The 19,218-nt window shown below is 34.8% G+C and overlaps 1 protein-coding gene across 3 annotated transcripts in view; it reads right to left on the bottom strand.

Moving 5' to 3' along the window:
* Positions 1-18,666, bottom strand: part of NLGN4X (neuroligin 4 X-linked) — a 285,144-nt gene extending 266,478 nt beyond the window's left edge. Inside the window, exon 1 of one of the 3 annotated variants that reach the window (XM_075196474.1) lies at positions 18,291-18,666. The gene's annotated coding sequence lies outside the window, so the exon portion shown is untranslated. The remainder of the gene's footprint in view (positions 1-18,290) is intronic. The other 2 variants (XM_075196475.1, XM_075196476.1) reach the window with 2 other exon arrangements.
* Positions 18,667-19,218: the final 552 nt, after the last annotated feature.

Genomic DNA, 19,218 nt, shown 5'->3' with positions numbered 1-19,218 from the left:
AAGATGTTAATGATTTATTAAAAATATAATGTTTTAAGCACAGTCGTGTCACCAAATATTTCATATTGTTTTCTCTTTTGCACAGTGTCTGAGTTCCTGCATGGAAAACCAAGAGATTCCTATTCGAGGCTGTAATGCACAGGGCTGATCAAAAACACAGTAGCCTAAAACAGAAGCTGCAGTGTATACTGAGCATGGGGGAGGGTGCAGCAATCCCTTCATTAACAAAAGTGACTATGTAGGAATACATTTATTTTTCTTCTAAATGAATTAAGCCACAGTTAGTGCCTAATTATATACAAAACCTGGAAATGAGCTACTCTTTTTTTTCAGAAGTCTTATATGGAGGTTAAAAAAAAACTGTACGATTTTAGAAAATAAATATTCTTTCATATCTATTTTAAAACTAGATCTCGCTCAATTATCAATCATAGATGCCCGTTATAGAAAGCAGATTCTGTGCACATGGCTTTCTCTTCTTCAAAATGAATGACAGATTAAAAAAAAGACCTGGAACAAGACAGACATTCTTGGAAAATGTCAAGCTTCTAATTGGGATGCATTTAATCGCTCAAGAAAAAAATCAAACATTTAGGTTAATTTATGACATGAGTAAGAGAATAGAATTGCAGGCCAAGATGCCTGTATCTGTGGATCTCCACAAAAATCTGATGACATTGACCATAATATTTGTGTTTGGTGTTTTGACATCCAGGGTCATGCAATATTTTTATTTCACATGGATTACAAGAAGAGTTTCTTTTGGATTACAAGAAGAACATTTTATATGTCCCTGTGTTATGTATGTCCTGTTATCTCTACTGCACAGTGCTGCGGAACCCTGGCGCCTTACAAATCCATGATACTATTATTCATATTAATAATAATAATAATAATAATAATAATAATAATAATAATAATAATAGTCACTCAGTCTTAAATTGTTCTTATTAATTGCATAATAAACCTTTGGTGTTATAAAATATTGTTATGAAAATAGTTGTCGTTTGTTTGTTCTTTTTGGTGTTTGGAGATTTTAATACATGGAAAGTAATGCAACTCTCATTACTTTCACTTTTTGTAGTATTATTAAACACAATGCACTGATTTAAATGCCTATTGTCAATTTATCCACTTGGTTTGTTTGAACATTTTTCATATTAAACTGTCCCTGGAGATCTTCTGTAAATCGTTACTTATCAATTACTTTGTGTTAGAGTAGCAATACAAGAACCAGTGACTAACCTTTTACACAACAACACAATGTTTTAGATAGCTGGTTTTGACTGTTTGCCAGATGTTTAAACATGTGAGTATCAATTACCAAATGTAGCAATTTAAAAATCATCTATGAACAAATGTTGTGGCTTTTGTCAGAGGACCACTGTAAATATAGGCAGATGGATTTATTAAGCTGTAATTTGATGCAGGAAAAAATAATTGGTACATTTTTGTATATGGATAGCTTTATACAGCATAAAAAAGGACACAACAGCAAACAAACACTTATAGGGATCTATTTACATAGCTCTCCATTGCTCTGTTTTTGGAGCTGAGTGATGTTATATGTAATGTTTAGGCATTAGATATAAGTCAGAATGCATGATAATGATTAATCTCATCGACATGAATCTGCACCTTTATTCTGTCCTGACTTATCATCTAGACAGGCGCCTGATGTGTGGTCGCGCAAATTATAGTTCAAAGGCAAATATGGAAGGAAGAGTGCAACTGTTTCCTCCTTGATATATAGACCACCACATAGATTATTTTGAAGTTTTTTTACATATTGTTTCTGCCTGAATAAATCCAAGTTTTAAATAGCATCATCACTGCTTTAAAAGTTCATATAATTTGGTTGTAGCCTTTTATTGGTGTGGGTTGCTTTGTATAAAATTCAGCTAGTATAATGCTGTTCAGTCAAGTATATGTTTTTTGTTTGTCTTAACGCTGTTTATGAATTATCCTAAAGCTTCATTGTCAAAAAAGGGTGAAAAAAATCACCCTACACTATGTCCTCGGGCAACTTCATGCAGCTGGTATACCTGGGACTTCATAGTTTATCTCGAAGCCCCTTGAAATAGCAGGTAATGAGTATCGCTTAATAGGGGATAGGGGGCTGGCCATGTGGACAGGGGCGGGCTGGGCCGGAGGGCAGGGGGGCATCGGGCCCCCGGGCCGCTCTGTCTGACAGCTATTTGGGCCGCCCCGCCCCTCCCCGTTGAATACAATATTTCCTAAATATTTCAAGCGGCCGTATCACGAGACATCCGATGCGCCACGTCAGCGCACAGGCGGCCGCATCGCGTGTCATGTGATGCGGCCGCCTGTGCACCCCCCAAGCTGAACTTATCTAGCCCGCACCTGCATGTGGATCAATATGAAAAGATTGAGCTTGCTGCTTCTTATTGGTCCTCCTTCTCATATCCTTCTCATTGGTCCATTTTGTTAAATTATAATAATTCTCACAGCTAATCAGTAGTGCAGTTTTAAAGCTAATGTTATTTCATTTTGCATGGCCTTCATAATTACTACATATCTTGTATCTTAGAAACTATTAGGCTATTAGACCAAAAGGTATGTTGGAAAGGACAAGCAAGTGTTTGAGTGGAGTGGAGTTTCATTAAACAATGTGATGAAGGAGTAGCACTGCATTTTTAGTGTCTTTGAACGCAATGGTTGTTATTTCATTTAATTTCAAAAGAGAAATGAATATGGTGGTTATTTATTTTAAATGCCAATGAACAAATTAATATAACACTTACTTTTAGCCTAATAAAATTATTGTAGTTCACGGGAGGTTTTATTTAATTTGTAAAAGGCTTTTACACACAAGTAGTATTGATACACTCATGTTCTACTCCATATCTTTTGCTTTTTGAGACAGGTGGAAACAGTGGGGATATAGAGTAAACTGAGACTTATATAGGAACCATTTATATTTATATAGCAATTAAAACAAATGTCTCTAAATTTTCCAATACTTCGAAGGGATCAGTGATCCCAATATTAGTCTGCATTTACTGTGTCTATAGTAACTTTCAAAAACATCTGAATGGATCAAATATCACTTATGTGCACAAGTGATTACTGTTTTCTACTGCAGCATCCAGCTGTGAGAATAAATAGGATTCATCTTAAGCAGTCTGTAACATCTGCTATGAAAATGAGATTCTGCCTTGCAAAACGGCTATTATTCAAAAATAATTGCTTGCATTTATTCCTGAAAATGAGATAAAAATATATACAGAATTTGAACGAAATATTAAAAAAGAAATATAATATGATATCAGTTGTATAGACATTTGCTATCGAAGTAATAGAAAACTCTCACAATGACTAGTTGTAAAGTAGTTCCGTTTAATTTAATGATATTTTGACCAGGTGAGACACCACTCCATTGCAGTATATGGGTAATACTTCATTTATCAGTTCACAAATGATCAAATGTCACTTATAATAATAAAAATATTCCCTAAAATAGAGGTATTTTCAAAGGATAACACATGCCTGAATGATTTATTAAAGCTTTATGATAAAACAATATACAGTATGTTCAAATTAATAATAAACATACTATATAACGTAAGTAGTATAACATTTTGAATGTGAACAGCTGTAATCAAACTACTGAAGCATATACCACAGCATGTTATTTCAAAGGATGTAGGTGGTTTTCCTTTAAATAAAAAGTCTCATATCAATACTCAAAAAACTGCTACAATTTAAATGATTTTATATTGAGGAAATGATGCATAAAAAAACATAAGAGAAATCCTTTATTAAGATACACCAGAGTCTATCAGAGGACTAGCACATAAAAAACATCTTTGAACTCAATAGGGTTTTCTGTATCAAGTGCACCAATTAGCTCTATTGCCAGCGTAATGTATACACCCCTATGAGAATTCTAAGAAAAAAAACATGTAATAGAATCAAATGCCTCAGTGTTTTGTACACAGCAGTACTAATGTAATGCTTATTACCACTATGTAAAAAAAAACAACAGTAGCTATAAAAAGTATTCTCATGATTTGACATTTTTCACGATATAATTTATTACATTATGGAATGAATAAATGGATTTCAGGAACTGGTAACATGGATCAAAGGAAAAAAATGCTCTGTAATGTCAAATAAAAAACAACTAACAGTTTTTCTTAATTACAAATAAAAAAACAACAGATTTTTTATAATTTTTTAATTGATGGCATAAGTATTCACCTCTTTAATTTTGATACTTTATTACAGCACCTTTAGATGCAAACATATATGTGATCCTATTTGGCTGAGTCTCTAGCAGCTTAACACTTATGGACATGGCACTTTTACACATTCTTCTTTGCAATATTGCTGTAGTTCCATGATGTTGGATGGGGACTGTTGGTGACCAGCAACCTTACAGCTTGTGGCCTCAGATTCTTCTGATCTGTTCTTCCACTCTCTTTCCGTTGCTCTCCCTGGTGTCCCTGATTTGGAGCAGGGTATGCTGCTATTTTTTTTTATTACTTTTCATATAGGACATTGTACATTGGACTGTTTTATTACAGGTGGTGAGTGTGCCTGCCAATGCGTTTCTCCGATGAATGAGTATTAATGTAACACATATGATAGAAAAAGTCCTGAAATCCTTTCTCGCTCATGATTCAATTAAGCCATGAGAAAGGTTAAACTGAGCAGTGATTTAGGACAAAAATGGGAACATTTATTTATTTGAAAGTGGTAGGATGTTAGACTTTGATGTGACATTCACAATGCATCATCAAAGCTTTTTCCATTTCTCTGCACCTTATGGCGCAGTGTCTGTTTGCAGAGGCATTTCTAGAGTGCAAAGAGAGGGTATGCACATTACTGGCAGACAAATATGGTGCCCTGGTGCAAAACCAAGTTGTGTTGCAGTATGCACTGGGTGTGTTTCATTTAATAAATAGGTATGGAATGCAGTTATGTTTTTCAATCCCTGACATGGATGAGGTATGTCCTATTATGACCAATGTAATGAAAAATATTATCATATTTGATGACTAGTGATGTTAAAGGTTAAGGATATCTTTCACAACTTTTTTTTTTAAGTATTCATACCACTCATGCAGTGCATACTACTTTTCAAGACATCTTCCCCATCTTCAAGATCCTTGATAAATGACAGAGCTAACATAGTGTAGTTTTTATGGACCATTTACTGCCAAATTTACACAAACATTACCAAGTCAGGTCAGTATATATGCAGCATCACTTGCATGGAAAACCCTAACTTGCATGTTATTTTGTGGATGAACAACAGTGGCACAGCATCTGGGGTTGCAGTGGTCACACTTGTCACTAGGTTTCAGCACAATTTACTGGTGCCAAGTTGCAGAGTGGGGTCCTATGTGCAAAACACTGGAAGCATGGTGCATCCACCTATGCATGGAACCATGTTGCGGCTTTAGATGCATTCAGGAATATAAACATCTTTGGCCATAAAGATTCTTATAGCACTCAATGAGAGATGTTTCAAAGAGATGTTTATAACTTTTTATGGATCCAGAATAGATCAGTAATGTGGGCATCACCTGATTAGGGTAAGTGAGGTGGGCACAGGATGAGGAGGGTATCTCTATACAATAGGAGGTGTCTATATGAATAGAAAAAATATCTGTTCAATATGGTGAGTTGGTTGCTCTATGTAAAGAAGGGTCTCTGAGCAAGAACGAGAAGTGTCTATGCAAAATGGGGGAACTCTGTGTAATAGGAGCACATAAGGCGGTAACTCTGCACCCGGTCAATGGCTCCATTGGAGAGATTTTGTACAAATTATATGTGCAAAGAGAAGAGGCTATGTCCAAAATAATAAATCTACATGCAGAGTGTTACTCACTGTACAATGGGATATCTGTGCAATGCAGTGCACTGATCAGATTAATTTATTTTGCATAGTAGCAGTACAATAACAATAGCTGATATTTTTGACATTTAAAAAATATTATTTGGGAAAATGTTTTTAACAAAAGGTGGGTGGAAATAAAAAAAATAAAATAGCACTTTTTTTAGATTTGGCAGAACACTTACTTGGCACAGCAAAATGCAAACACATTAAGAATCGTGCTTTGATTAGCATTTATGATTACAGAGCATGCACAAATTCCACTGATAGCTGATTCATCTTGGGAGCTGCTATAGAAATGCCACAATGCTCAATGTTTTCTATTTGAAAAAGGTCATTGAATATAACATTTTAGAAACTTTATATGGTATCATTTGTTGAGATGCAGTTTTGTATTATGGCTACATCAACTGATAAAAATAGTAAATTGGAATCTTATATTATAGTAAGAGATATGAATGGTAAGGTATTTGCAAAGTCCAAAATACACATAATGCAAACCAATAAGTCAAGACGACTGTCACTTAATTCTTCTGCAAAAATATAATACCCAGAAAATATAACACTCAGTTTGATGGCAATAATAGCATATGAAGTAATACATGAAGGGTATATGTATAATAATCAGGTTTCCAGTTTATCCACTTTTTCCCAAGACAGTCATAGTTTTTTTACACTGTAAATCCTTAACTAGGAATGTTTAATTTCAAAGGATTAAGATTTCTAATGCATAGCTTACCTTTCAGCGTTCCAGAATGGAAAGACCATGACAAATAGACCACACATCAAATGTGCTGATCCAAAAAATCCATGTCATCATTAAGCCATGGCCATATCTTCAACTTGATAGGTCATACATATTTTGGCTACAATATTTTGGTCTATTAGATATACAATGATACACCCAGAATAACAAGATTAGTTAGAATATAATTTTACAATTACATGTGGCAACCAAGATGAGGCAAAGGTTGCATTTATGGATTAGGGCTCTTCTCTCTTTTATGGATTATGGATTTTATGGATTGATCAAGCTTGCAATATTAGTACCTTGCAAATTGAATAGGTTTACAGGAGGTGGATTTCTGAATTCCATGATGTCCTTGGAACATCATGGACATGGACCAAGAATTGAGATGTCATTGTATGTCAACAAAATGATAATTTTGGAGTGGGACTCAAAATCTCTGATTGCAAACCAAGTACCATGATGTCAACTGTGATTTTACAAGGCAATGTAGCTGTTTTTGCAGAGGACATTGGAATTTCTGTTTACAATAGATGAATCACGGTGTCCTCTACATGTATTAATCTATGCAACATATTACCTGTGAATTTTGTACTAAATGACCTGCAAATGGGACACATGCACCTCACTTTACTCATTTGCATAGGCTATCATGCAATCTTGCCTTGGTTTTAATACAAACTTGGAACTGATATTAAAAGAAGAGATTAAAATTGTGAAATTCTGTAAATAAATATTATTATTGTTATATTCAGTGTTTTTCTTAAGATTTGAAAAGGAAGCTAACCCCAGCACCAATTACACCATCATACCCAGATTATAAACCTAATAATTTTAGTTTTAATAAAATGTGAATTTATTTAAACATAACATGCAGCTACGCATGGGAGATTGGTGGCTGTTTCCTGAGGATAACTAGCAGTTGGTAAGGAACATTGGGTGCATGAACAACATGCGCAGGGTGATATAACATATCCATTTTGATGTAACAGCCTTGCTTTACATGTGTCTACGGGCCTTATTCATTAAGGTAAGTTAAGCAAAAGTAAATAGGTAAGGCAAAACCATTTTGCATTGGAGGGGGAGGTAAATTTAAAATGTGATGAAAGACTTATAGTTGGGGTAGGGCATGTCCTATATCAACTTTAAATTTCAGTGTACAAACCAGCTATCAAGTATTTGTGTGCTACATGAACAAACAGACAGTATTTTCCTTAAGTGCAAAATAATAAACTAATTTGCACCCCTTGCATTGCCACATGGTTTTGGCTAGAAAACTTGAGTAAGAAAACGTACTCAATTTTTTTCTTAACTTTCCAAAATGAATCAGGTCATATGTCAGTATTGCAGTACAGTGCTAATATACCAATTTCATTTTATATTTCACACTTAAAATATGACAAATAAAATAATGAGTAGCTAGTCAAATTTATGTTTTAAGAAGATAGCAGGAAAAGTTCAATTCAAGTAAGAGGTTCAAAAAGTGTCAGGGAACAGTAGTACGGAATGTACAGAGCAGTTGTTTGCTCTAATGTGTTGAACGCACATCTGAACAAACAAGAACATTTTAGTGCACAAAAAGAAATTCATCAATGCATCATTATTTTACACACCACCAGCCCATTAAAAGTAACATTTAACATCACCTAGCCAATGATATAGAGGTCAGTAATGTAGGTTTCATGCTTTGAAAGCACTGAGGACAACTTGACACAAAGCTTTCAGGAAGTAAAGACAATATTAGTAACAGTAATGCATTTGGTTTCTCGAGCCAGTGGCCAAAGTTGTTTACCTTGCTGAATATCGGTATGCTTGTGAGCAACCACAAGAAAATGTAATATTAGCTTAAATTATTATCCACTGTAATTAATATTGTCTTGCAGTTGGTTAATTCTAGATATAATGTGATTAATTAGTATTTAGATTTTATTTATGCTCTTTTTCTACAGACTTATCATTGTTATTTTTTCTGTTTTAGTACACAACCATCGTTGGTAAACATGATAATAATAAGGACACAGCAAACAGCATAAATCATATTTTATGACTTATAGATGATGCACTTTTTCATAGTCACTAAATAAAACAAAACATTTAGTACATAAACAGTTTGTGCAGTCATTTTGGTAGTTGAAAGGGGAATTTTGTGTGAGTCCCTAGTCTTTGATGGATGCTTATCAGTACAAAAAGTAACATTTTGTATTCATGTTACATTACATGATTTTCCAAGCATATAAGTTCTTAGTTGAGGGAAAGAGCATAACAGATTAGGTAAGATTTATATTTCCTCCAGTGGAACAGAGACAAAGGGGTATATTTAGTAAACTGCGGGTTTGCAAAACTGGAGATGTTGCCTATAGCAAACCAATCAGACTCTAGTTACCATTCATTTAGTACATTCTACAAAATGAAAGCTAGAAGCTGATTGGTTGCTATAGGCAACATCTCCACTTTTGCAGTTTAATAAATATACCCCAAGGTGTGCTTTTGAATTGCTGCCATAGAGCTGCTGTGCAGCTAAGTCACATCATGCAGCAGAGAAACATTACAGAAAGACAGTAATCATTTTTTTATTTTTAACATGAGCAAAACTCTGGTATTCTCTTTAATAAACGTGATACTTGTGTCAGAACTGTCAGCCTATTTATCCTTTGTCTACTTTCACAGCAACCTATGTCTTAAAAAAATAATTCATAGAAGACTTTTTTCTTATCATTGTCCAATTTAGATGCCCTATACTAGGGTGTCAGACCTTACTGTTATTATTTTCAGATGTCCATGTGTCCCCACTTTTGAACTGGGCTAAGTAAATGGAGTTCTGTTTGGCAGTTACATTTGTGATGGGTGGCATTGTGAAACTGTGGACAGAATTGCTGCCATACAGCACTGGAACTTTGCAAATGATTTAAATTCAGGGTACAGTTTGTCTGGAATTTGCATGTCAGTTACTGTAGGGAAATGAGATTATTTTCAGGATTTCTTAATCTAGTCAGACAACTGTCTCTATAACGGGGCTAGTTTCTTTGAATTAAGAGCCATCTAAATGAATATATGACAAACAGGCCCAGATAACGACTCGTAGGTCCCAGCCTACGTCCGCAAGCTGTCCCTTATTTCATTACTTTTCTGCTTTGTTTCTTATGTGCTGAATGCCTGCCAGGATAAAGCATTATTATTTTAAATTGTTATTATTATAATAGATATTATTTTGCCTTTACCCTAATGTGCATTCCACATTTTCCTAAATAATTGTAGCATTTAAAACCTCTCCAAGTTAATTATAAGATGTAAACCTTTTTGTTTATACAGGTAAGTCAAACAGACATAATTCCTTTAATATGAATTGAAAGAAATATTCATGGTAATTATAAAAATGCATGTATTAAAAGAAAAAGACAGTTGTTAGCACTTATCCTTAACACTGCTTATCTTTGTGTATCTAGCAAATAGGAGGAGCAGGCCTAAATGTTTTGATCATAATATGAACTAATACCTTATGTTCTCACTTTGTTAGATACACATAAATATGCAGTGTTAAGGAATTATATGCAATGTTAAGCGCTGACAACTGTCTTTTTGTTTTGTTTACATATATGTCCATTTATATTGCCATGCAGATAGTACCATATATAACATGAGATATACAGAACGATGGCTTACTGCCATGCAGCTGGTACCATATATAATAGGGGATATACCGAGCGCAGGCTTGTTTTTTCTCTGGTTTTATCTCAAAATATTGCCTTATGTTGTCATAGCAGCTTTCTATTAAGCCTATTTAAGGCTCATTTGGGTGTGGCTTATAAATTAGCACTTGCTTAATGCAAGCCCCCTATACTTTAGAGATGAGTGCATCTGCATTTAACAGCATTTTAATGGTGTTTAAAGCATATAGGTCAGTGTAGGACTTGCATATAATGAGGTGCCCTTGACACTGGGATGCAGGCCTAAATGTTTTGATCAAAATATGAACTAATACCTCATGTTTTCATTTTTCTAGATACACACAAACATGCAGTGTTAAGGACAAGTGCTGACAACAACTGTCTCTTTTGTAAAAAAAATGCATGCATGGAATTAAAAAAGCTTTTGTAAATATCTTAAGTAATGAATTCCAATGCTCAAGTAACATCACACTGTGATTCAAATCTCTTCACTGTCTTTCCATACATTCTATAAATATATGTATTTGAACAATAATGTCTTAATAAAAACAGAATATAAAGGAAAGGGCGCAAGCATATCATGTTATTTAAATAAATTCTTGTAGTGATTTGTTTTATACATCAAATCGGAAGTTACTATAGCATTCCAATGAAAATACTTATCTCAGGAAACCCCATTTCTTGTTAAAATGTAACTCCCTGTTTATGTTGTTTTGTTGCTTTTTCTAGCTTTTACATTGTGTTATGAACAAGCATGCAAAAAGGGTATTGCATTTTACTTACTGCTTTAAGACAGTCTTCATTTGGCTAAAAAAAAGGGTTGGCTTACTGTGAAGTCAGATGCTAATTAGCTTCAACTTGAAGCCTTTCTCTAGTTCAGTGAAATTTAATTCCCTATAGTTCATGGAAGCAGTTCAAAATAGCCTGGCATAATACCTATATTTCTTACTATTAAAATGTGTTCTACTTTTACAAAATGTCATGTGTTAGAGTTAGATATGTACATATATTATAACTGCAATCTGAAAAGTGATGCAAAACTAGAGCAAAAATGGAATTGATCAAAGCACAAGAGTTATGTGTTTTTGGGGTCATTCATTTGTTGGCAATAATATACAACAATGTACAAACCTTACCGAATTTTATACTACTGTTTATGTTGTGCTGCTACTTAAGCTATATATAAGTGAATAACTTGATTAAGGCCACAAAATGAATCCTAAAAAATTTCTTGATCACATTTTTAGGCAATGTCATGTAATATACATATTAAAACTAATTAATATGACAACAACAAATATGTTTTCGTGTTTTGTTCCTTTAGACTGCACATCTTTAACCCTGCCTGGATCTAGGAAATGGTCATTAAATGGGACACAATTTGGATAGCAGAAGATGGCCACCAAATTGCATGCTGTGACTGATGTTAGCAGTCTATGATAAGATGTAATGCTTATTGACAGACTAAATGTACACTGTGTAAATTTTTAAATAGAAAGGATGTACCACAAATGTATTAAGTGACAAATAATGCTATGTTCAGCATATCCTTATAATGAAAATTTGGTTTAAACAGACCAGTACCTTTGGCTCTGTGGTACCACCATTAAATTATTATTATCCTTCATTTAAATAGCACCGACATATTACACAGACGTTTACATAGAGGGGTCAGGTAGACGCAAAGTGTGGTGTTTACTTCTGCACATGTGCACAAAGCACTAGTTACGGTTGAGTATATATAAAGGCCAATTCGCATCTTGCGCTTATGGCCACTTGTGTCACTATTCGATTGAGTCTGGGACTCAGACACATATATGTCTGTCAGGAGACAGGACGCTTTTGCATTCTCGACCAGTGGCGTAAGTTACGAACTGATAGCAATGACAGCTGATGACATAAACTGAGATGTGTCTGACTCAACATACTCATTATCATCATTTATTTATATAGCGACAGCAAATTCCGTAGCGTTTTTACAATTGGGGACAAACATAGTAATAAACAATACTGGGTGAAACAGACAATGAGGTGAGAAGGCCCTGCTCACAGGCTTACAATACTCATGGAAAATGTGTCTTTTATTGGATGCAATTTACATCTGTATTTCAGACGGATAATGGGCCTGAGTCATGAAGGAGAGCAAAGATAAAAAAGTAGTACATTTGCATCTGGGAAAAACCATGTTGCATTGGAGGGATAGGTAACTTTAAAATGTGTTGACAGATTTATAGTTGACATGGGGTATCATCATCATCACCATTTACTTATATAGCGCCACTGATTCCGCAGCTCTGTACAGAGAACTCATTCACATCAGTCCCTGCCCCATTGGAGCTTACAGTCTCAATTCCCTAACATACACACACACAGACAGACAGAGAGACTAGGATCAATTTTGATAGCAGCTAATCAACCTACTAGTATGTTTTTGGAGTGTACAAGGAAACCGGAGCACCCGGAGAAAACCCACGCAAACACAGGGAGAACATACAAACTCCACACAGATAAGGGCACAATCAGGAAATGAAATCATGACTCCAGCGCTGTGAGGCAGAAGTGCTAACCACATAACCACCGTGCTGCCCACATATCTTCGATCAACTTGTAAGTTTCAGTGTAAAAATAATCCTATGAAGTGTTTGGGTGCTAGATGATAAAACAACCAGTATTTCCCTTATGTGCAAAATAATAAAACTAGTTTGCACCCTTTACAGTGTAACATGATTTGTCCCAGAGAACATTTACTCCTTTTTTTCCCTTACATTCCTTAATGACTCAGGCCCAATGCATCTAGCTCTACATGAAGTCCAGGATGTTTAAACAATCACATCAGTCCCTGTCAAAGTGGCGCTTATTATCATTTTTTCTACCATACAAACTCTAATATTAATCTAGCCATGTGTTTTTGGACTGTGAGAGGAAGCTAGAGAACCCAGAGGAGGCCCATGCAAACACAGGTACCACACAAATAGTGCCTTGGTTAGAATAGCACTCATGGACCCAGAAGTGTGGTGCAGCACTGCTAACCAGTGTTTCACTATGAAACAGTACTACATGCACAAATGAGCAGGATAATTGACAATAATAATGAAACAGCTGAAATGCAGTTTGGGTATCACTCCTTTATGGCCTATGTGTTTATTCTCATGGGAAAATATATATGAGAATAAGTGGTACTCACAAAATGTTCAAACAAGCAAATAATAATGGATAAAAAACCCTGCAGCCATCACAATGGTGTACCCTGATTAGTTACATCCTTGGATAATGCCCATGTACCCTAGGCATCACACAGAGATGTAACAAAGTTTTATTTATTAACTTCAGGAAACATAATTATTGTTCCTTTTAGAAATTGAGTGTGCTCTATGTTTTCCTATTAAATGTGGGGAAAAACATTTAACTGCTAAACTCTGTAAGCCAGGACACCGACTTTAAAAATTGTCTACTAAATTGATTTAGTTTATTGACATTTAATTTGAATTGGTGAACTTTATTTAAAAAAAAAAACAACATAAAATTACCCAAACATTAATATTAAATACATGACATAACATCTAAATATTAATATATCATGGTGTTGATGAGCATTTACTTAAAAGGTATATTAGTGGGAATCACAAGCATGGTTTATATCATTTAGATTTTAGGAATAGTAGTAAAGCAAACAGAATGAGAACTATTAAAAGGTGACAAAGCTGAGTACATAACCCTGTCAAATGTGGAGATCGAAATGGCTCAGAGCATAAATGCTTTACAAACATTGCTTGAGTGCACCTGAGCTGAACTGTGACAGAGAAGTGCTGCTGTTTGAAATGAGAACTCCATATTGATCTGTGTGGCTTATTGCCAGTTGAAAACTTACAGCTAGCCTTTTATTAGAAGGCTTCTAATAGGATATTTAGACTTGTAACTACCAGCAGCAAGTTCCATAACTGTAGTTTTTTTTCCATTTTTTTTTTTTAAATGAAAATAAGCTTAATTCAAAAAAATGACAGAGCAATATGTTTCTTGGTAGCATGTAGACGTGAATGGTCTTCCTTGTATTTCCAGGTGACTCTGTCACTATGAACGACTATGTAACCTGAAAGGCAGATTGTCCTTCTTAAAAGCCAAGGGGGTTATATTGGGAAACTGTCAAAAACAGAAGCGCGACTACTCTGTTAAGTATGCAAAATTTACCAAGTCAATTAGTACAGCACTGAACTATAAAAATGTTTCCTCATAAGGTTTGTGTTGAATGTTTTCAATTAAATACCCTCAATTAAACCCAACTACTCTACAATTCTGAGACACACAGATTATACTCCTGCTGCCTTAAATGAACACGTGTCAAAACCCTAATTAAATTTAGCTAAAGCAGGCACAGATACTAATAATCATTTAGTGATTTTTTTAGGCATAGTTTCATCTCATCTTTAAAATCCTGAACTCCCAATGAGAGCAGAAATGCAATCAATGTTTAGCATATGATAGTCATAAAGGACATTTATTCATATTACTTGTATCCATAGTGATCCTTGGTATGAAACATTACTTTTGAACAACACATTGGAATATGTTGGTGCTTTGTATACTAGTAAAATAATTATATATAGTAGATGCTATTTCTGCCATGTACCATAAATGACACTGTGTACAGAACATAGTTATATATTCAAGAGGTTTCGATCATTGTAAATATTTTATATTGGTAAAATGTGAAAACAAGAAGTATATAGAAACTGCATTACAACTGGCTTGGATATATATGAAATTATCTAACGCTCAATTTTTATTTGTAGTTTTTACCAAAAAACAAAATCCCTCCAGCCTGGAAGGTAGTTATATGTACAAGCAATCGCGATCACAGTCTATATTTTTTATTAAAAATATAAATAATTGTTTTTTTTCTATATTAAAAACTTCAATATATTATTTTGAAATTTGCCAAGAGATAAAACTGCAGTCTTCATGAATGACCTTGAGGCTGACATGTATATACATAAGCAACACAGTATGCAAAACTATGGCAATATTATCAAAACAATTAAAAGAAAAAAACATCTTGAGGGGAAAATCACATTATAATGCTATATATCTTAAAGCTTCTCCAAGAAGCGATTGTTCTCATGTGTCTATGGATGCTCTGTTTTAACATATAGGGCAACAAAAAAAAGGTTTTCAAATATATGTGGCAATTGTTTATTGACTTTAATTTGCATTTCTTGTAAGATTGATGTTCTGAACTTTAAGACTAATGGGAAATCCTCTGCAACTGTGTTGGGAATAGCTGTCAATAATTTCATTGCAATAACACAATACCCTACAATCTGAAGACCAGATTTCTAATTAGCTAAGTCAACACCTAATCATTGAATGGGTGACTGAGGTGACTGGATGTACTCTGGAAGAGTACACACATATTTCAAAGTATTTCAGAAATACATCGGACAAAGGACGTTTACACTGTATGCTAATACAAAAGTGATCTCCTTATTTTTTAATTTAACAACCATGATTCTAAAATGTGCATGAATGACTTCAAAGCAGTCCTACAAATTACGATTACATTTTCTGCTTAGATATTAAAGCTATTCGTGTTTTATCTTATCAGTACAATCGTACTAGATTGACTGTATGGCCTCATATATGTGACCGGGAAGGCCACAGCTGAGTAATGGACCTTATGAAACAGGTATTGGACTTTACATATATAATAAATGGCTCTATGTGAGACCTTTTATTGTATATACATCAAACTACATCTTTCAAATAAGTGACCACTACAGACATTGTTGAAAAAGAAGTGTACACACTACCACCTTGTGGATTAATCTTAAAAGGACAGATGTTGTTCCTTGTAGCTGTAATACCTCCTCTTAGTATTCTACAATTAAAGGTATGGCCAGAAAAATCAACTGTAAAAGAGAATCTAAGTAACTGATAAGCATAACCCTTTGAAACATTTAATATGTAATGTCATTTGAATCTAAAAAAAAAAAAAATTATATTCAACATCTAGACTAAGTTATTTTAATTTACCTTTTCTTATAGGAATTAATTGTGGATTAATTCCAAATGCTCACATGGATTATCACAATCACTGTTTGATTTCACAATATTTATGTGCCTTAAACAGCAATCGAGGGAAAGCTACAGAAAACTTGTTAGGAAAATGTACTTTATAAAAGCTCAGCAAAGATTGACCTCTGCTGAAGATCGTTTATTGTCACAATAGGTGAGAAATTCTAGCAGAAAAGATTGAGTAATATCATATTTCACAGTGGGTGGTCGATTAATGTCAATGAAGCCCGTGATTTAGCTACCTAGAAACACTTGTCAATTGCCATTTCATGACTCACACGGTCCATATGCCACTGGATTTCACGATGAGTTGCTGCAATGATCACTTGTATATGCAAATAGATTACCAATGTGCAATATTAACTAACGTGAAAATCCTCAAATCTCCACCTGCTTCCTTCTTACACACCAGACAAGCAGTATTCTTTCCTTTGTGGTTAATGTTTCACCTTTATAGCTGCAAGTGACACGGATCAATACAACCATACCTGACTTCAAACAAGTACACAGAAAACTGCCTATATGTCTCAAAAGATCTCCAGCTAGAAAGATGCAACACTACGGATCAGACATAATAGAGTAGCAATGCACTCCAACCTGCAGTATTAAAGCAATGTATCTGCAGAAATACCATATGACAAATCTCAATTGTATTTAATATAATGCTATAGATTGGTTGCTTCCTACTTTAGGGAATAAAAAAATTCCAAAATTGTGAAAAAGCACTGCACCACTGTTGCACTTTATCTGTCACTCTTATGGGATTGTATTTTCCTTCTGTAGTTGCTCCAATTCAAGGATATCATGCTGACTAGTCAGTAGTCACTTGCTAGATCCCACTGCATGAAAAGCGGCTGGAGATCTCAAAGTCTCTTCTTCTTCACAGTGTCATGCAACACAGGCTAATGTCTGCAAGACCAGATCAGCCATGCAGCTTAAAAGAAGCTGAGGTGAGGGGGGGGGGGGGGGGAGACTGTACCCGTCATTCATGGGGGTGGGGTATCCAAAAAGTAGGCTATAATCAAGTTATGAAGAAGAATTGTAATCACCAATTTTACATGGCACACGATTTTTTAAGTGGTTGGGGGTGCAGAAATCTTTAATGCACTAGTGACTGGTGGGTCTATTTTGGAGGGATATTTTCAGAGTGCCTTTTTTTCTCTCTTATTTGTACTTTTTAAAATAATTTTCTGGTACTATTACGTGAATCAGATTGTAGAACACGTCCTGATCCAATATACATTACACATTCAGAATGGCAAGCAATGTGTTGCAATATACAAGGTGCAGTCTAGCAATAAAATAGTCAGCACAGATTCCATGCCCAAGCTTCTGAATGCATATTTTTTCCTGAAACATAGCGTACTTCACTTCATTCCAATAACAAATAAACAAGAACAAAATACTAAAAAAAAACAAAAACAAAACCAGAGACTACAAATTTTCTGTGCTAATAAAACGACTGACACTGCAACATCTTTTAAGCCAAAGTATATCAAATGATCAGATACAGCATCTCTACTGTAACAGGATACAGCAACAATAATCGTTGTTTCCTTTGGTTAACCAATACCACAAAATGATTTCACTTGTGCCTTCCTCACAGATAGCTAACAGGCGTTATTATTCTTATGAGCACCATTGTTATTAATTCATTTTATCGGACAAAATAGATTATCATTGCTATATCAGTCTGATTTGCTACTTTGTAAACACCACACAACCATAGCTCTTTTCAAAGAGGCGACTGCAGCAAAAGGATCATTACTGCCCAGAACACACATACTGTATATTACTAGAACACAATGTGGAGCACAAGGGAAAAGTATTGACTCGCAGCCATAGGGGAAAAGTAGTCACAAAAAGGACTGCAGTATAGCTTGACCGCTCTTTAGCTTAACGAGCATGCAAAATGCATTTAAACGTCTGCTAGGCACCTTACCTTGACAAAGCAGAGAGGGTAATCATGCACACAGTGTTTTCTGCTCAATTTTTTTGCAAAGCAGGCTCCTTTCACATCTGCACATAAATATACATATTTGTTGGAATCCAAGGCGGTCTTGCAGTCCAAAGGAATGTGATAACCAGAAAACAAAAGGCTGTCTTGATGGCAGGAGAAAAGCAAGTGCTGTATAGCCGTTCAGCATGAAAATTCATTACAATCAGCGTGAGGAGAGGAGGTTTGCGAGTAAAGAGCTCTGATTGCCTATGCAGAGACGGAGAGAGAGACCGATCTGCAAGAAAAAGAGAGATTGAGGAGGGAGAGAGGACCAGGCTGTACCAGTCGTTCTCCTTCAGCTATTGGAGCAAACTGAATGAAATTTACAAAGCCAGCAACCAATAGATTGCTGCAGTCTGCATCACTACAGAAACCATATCTACATCTAGAACCTAATGCAAAGAGTAGCTAATTCTAGTGCAATTCAGATGGCACAGAATAATCACCGTTGTTTGTATGAGTAAAGAGGTAGGGTGTATTATACCAGGGGGTGTGCAAATATGTTAGTAAACAGCTAAATGACTCTCAAGGAGGATTGTTTTATTTTTACTTTAACATCTCCCTAAAGTGATGTAAATGTCATGGACCTATTGATGCTGTAAAGCAAGCAGCATTACTGTTAGCTAATTTATTTTTCAATATTCACATATTTATAAATATCAAATTATATATATATATATATATATATATATATATATATATATATATATATATATATTCAAATTTAGTAATTTGGATTGTTTTGACGCATCACTGATTAAAATGTAACACTATATACCCAAATTTATTATAATTCAATCAGGCAGATTATCCAATTTTGGTAACACAAAAGTAATCTGACTTGTCCTTTCCAAGCAGTAAATGGGTGACT

Source organism: Mixophyes fleayi, chromosome 2 (genome assembly GCF_038048845.1).
Source record: "Mixophyes fleayi isolate aMixFle1 chromosome 2, aMixFle1.hap1, whole genome shotgun sequence".
NCBI lineage: Eukaryota > Metazoa > Chordata > Amphibia > Anura > Limnodynastidae > Mixophyes > Mixophyes fleayi.
Note: the sequence above shows the minus strand (reverse complement) of the source record. Positions and strands in the feature narration are given on the sequence as shown.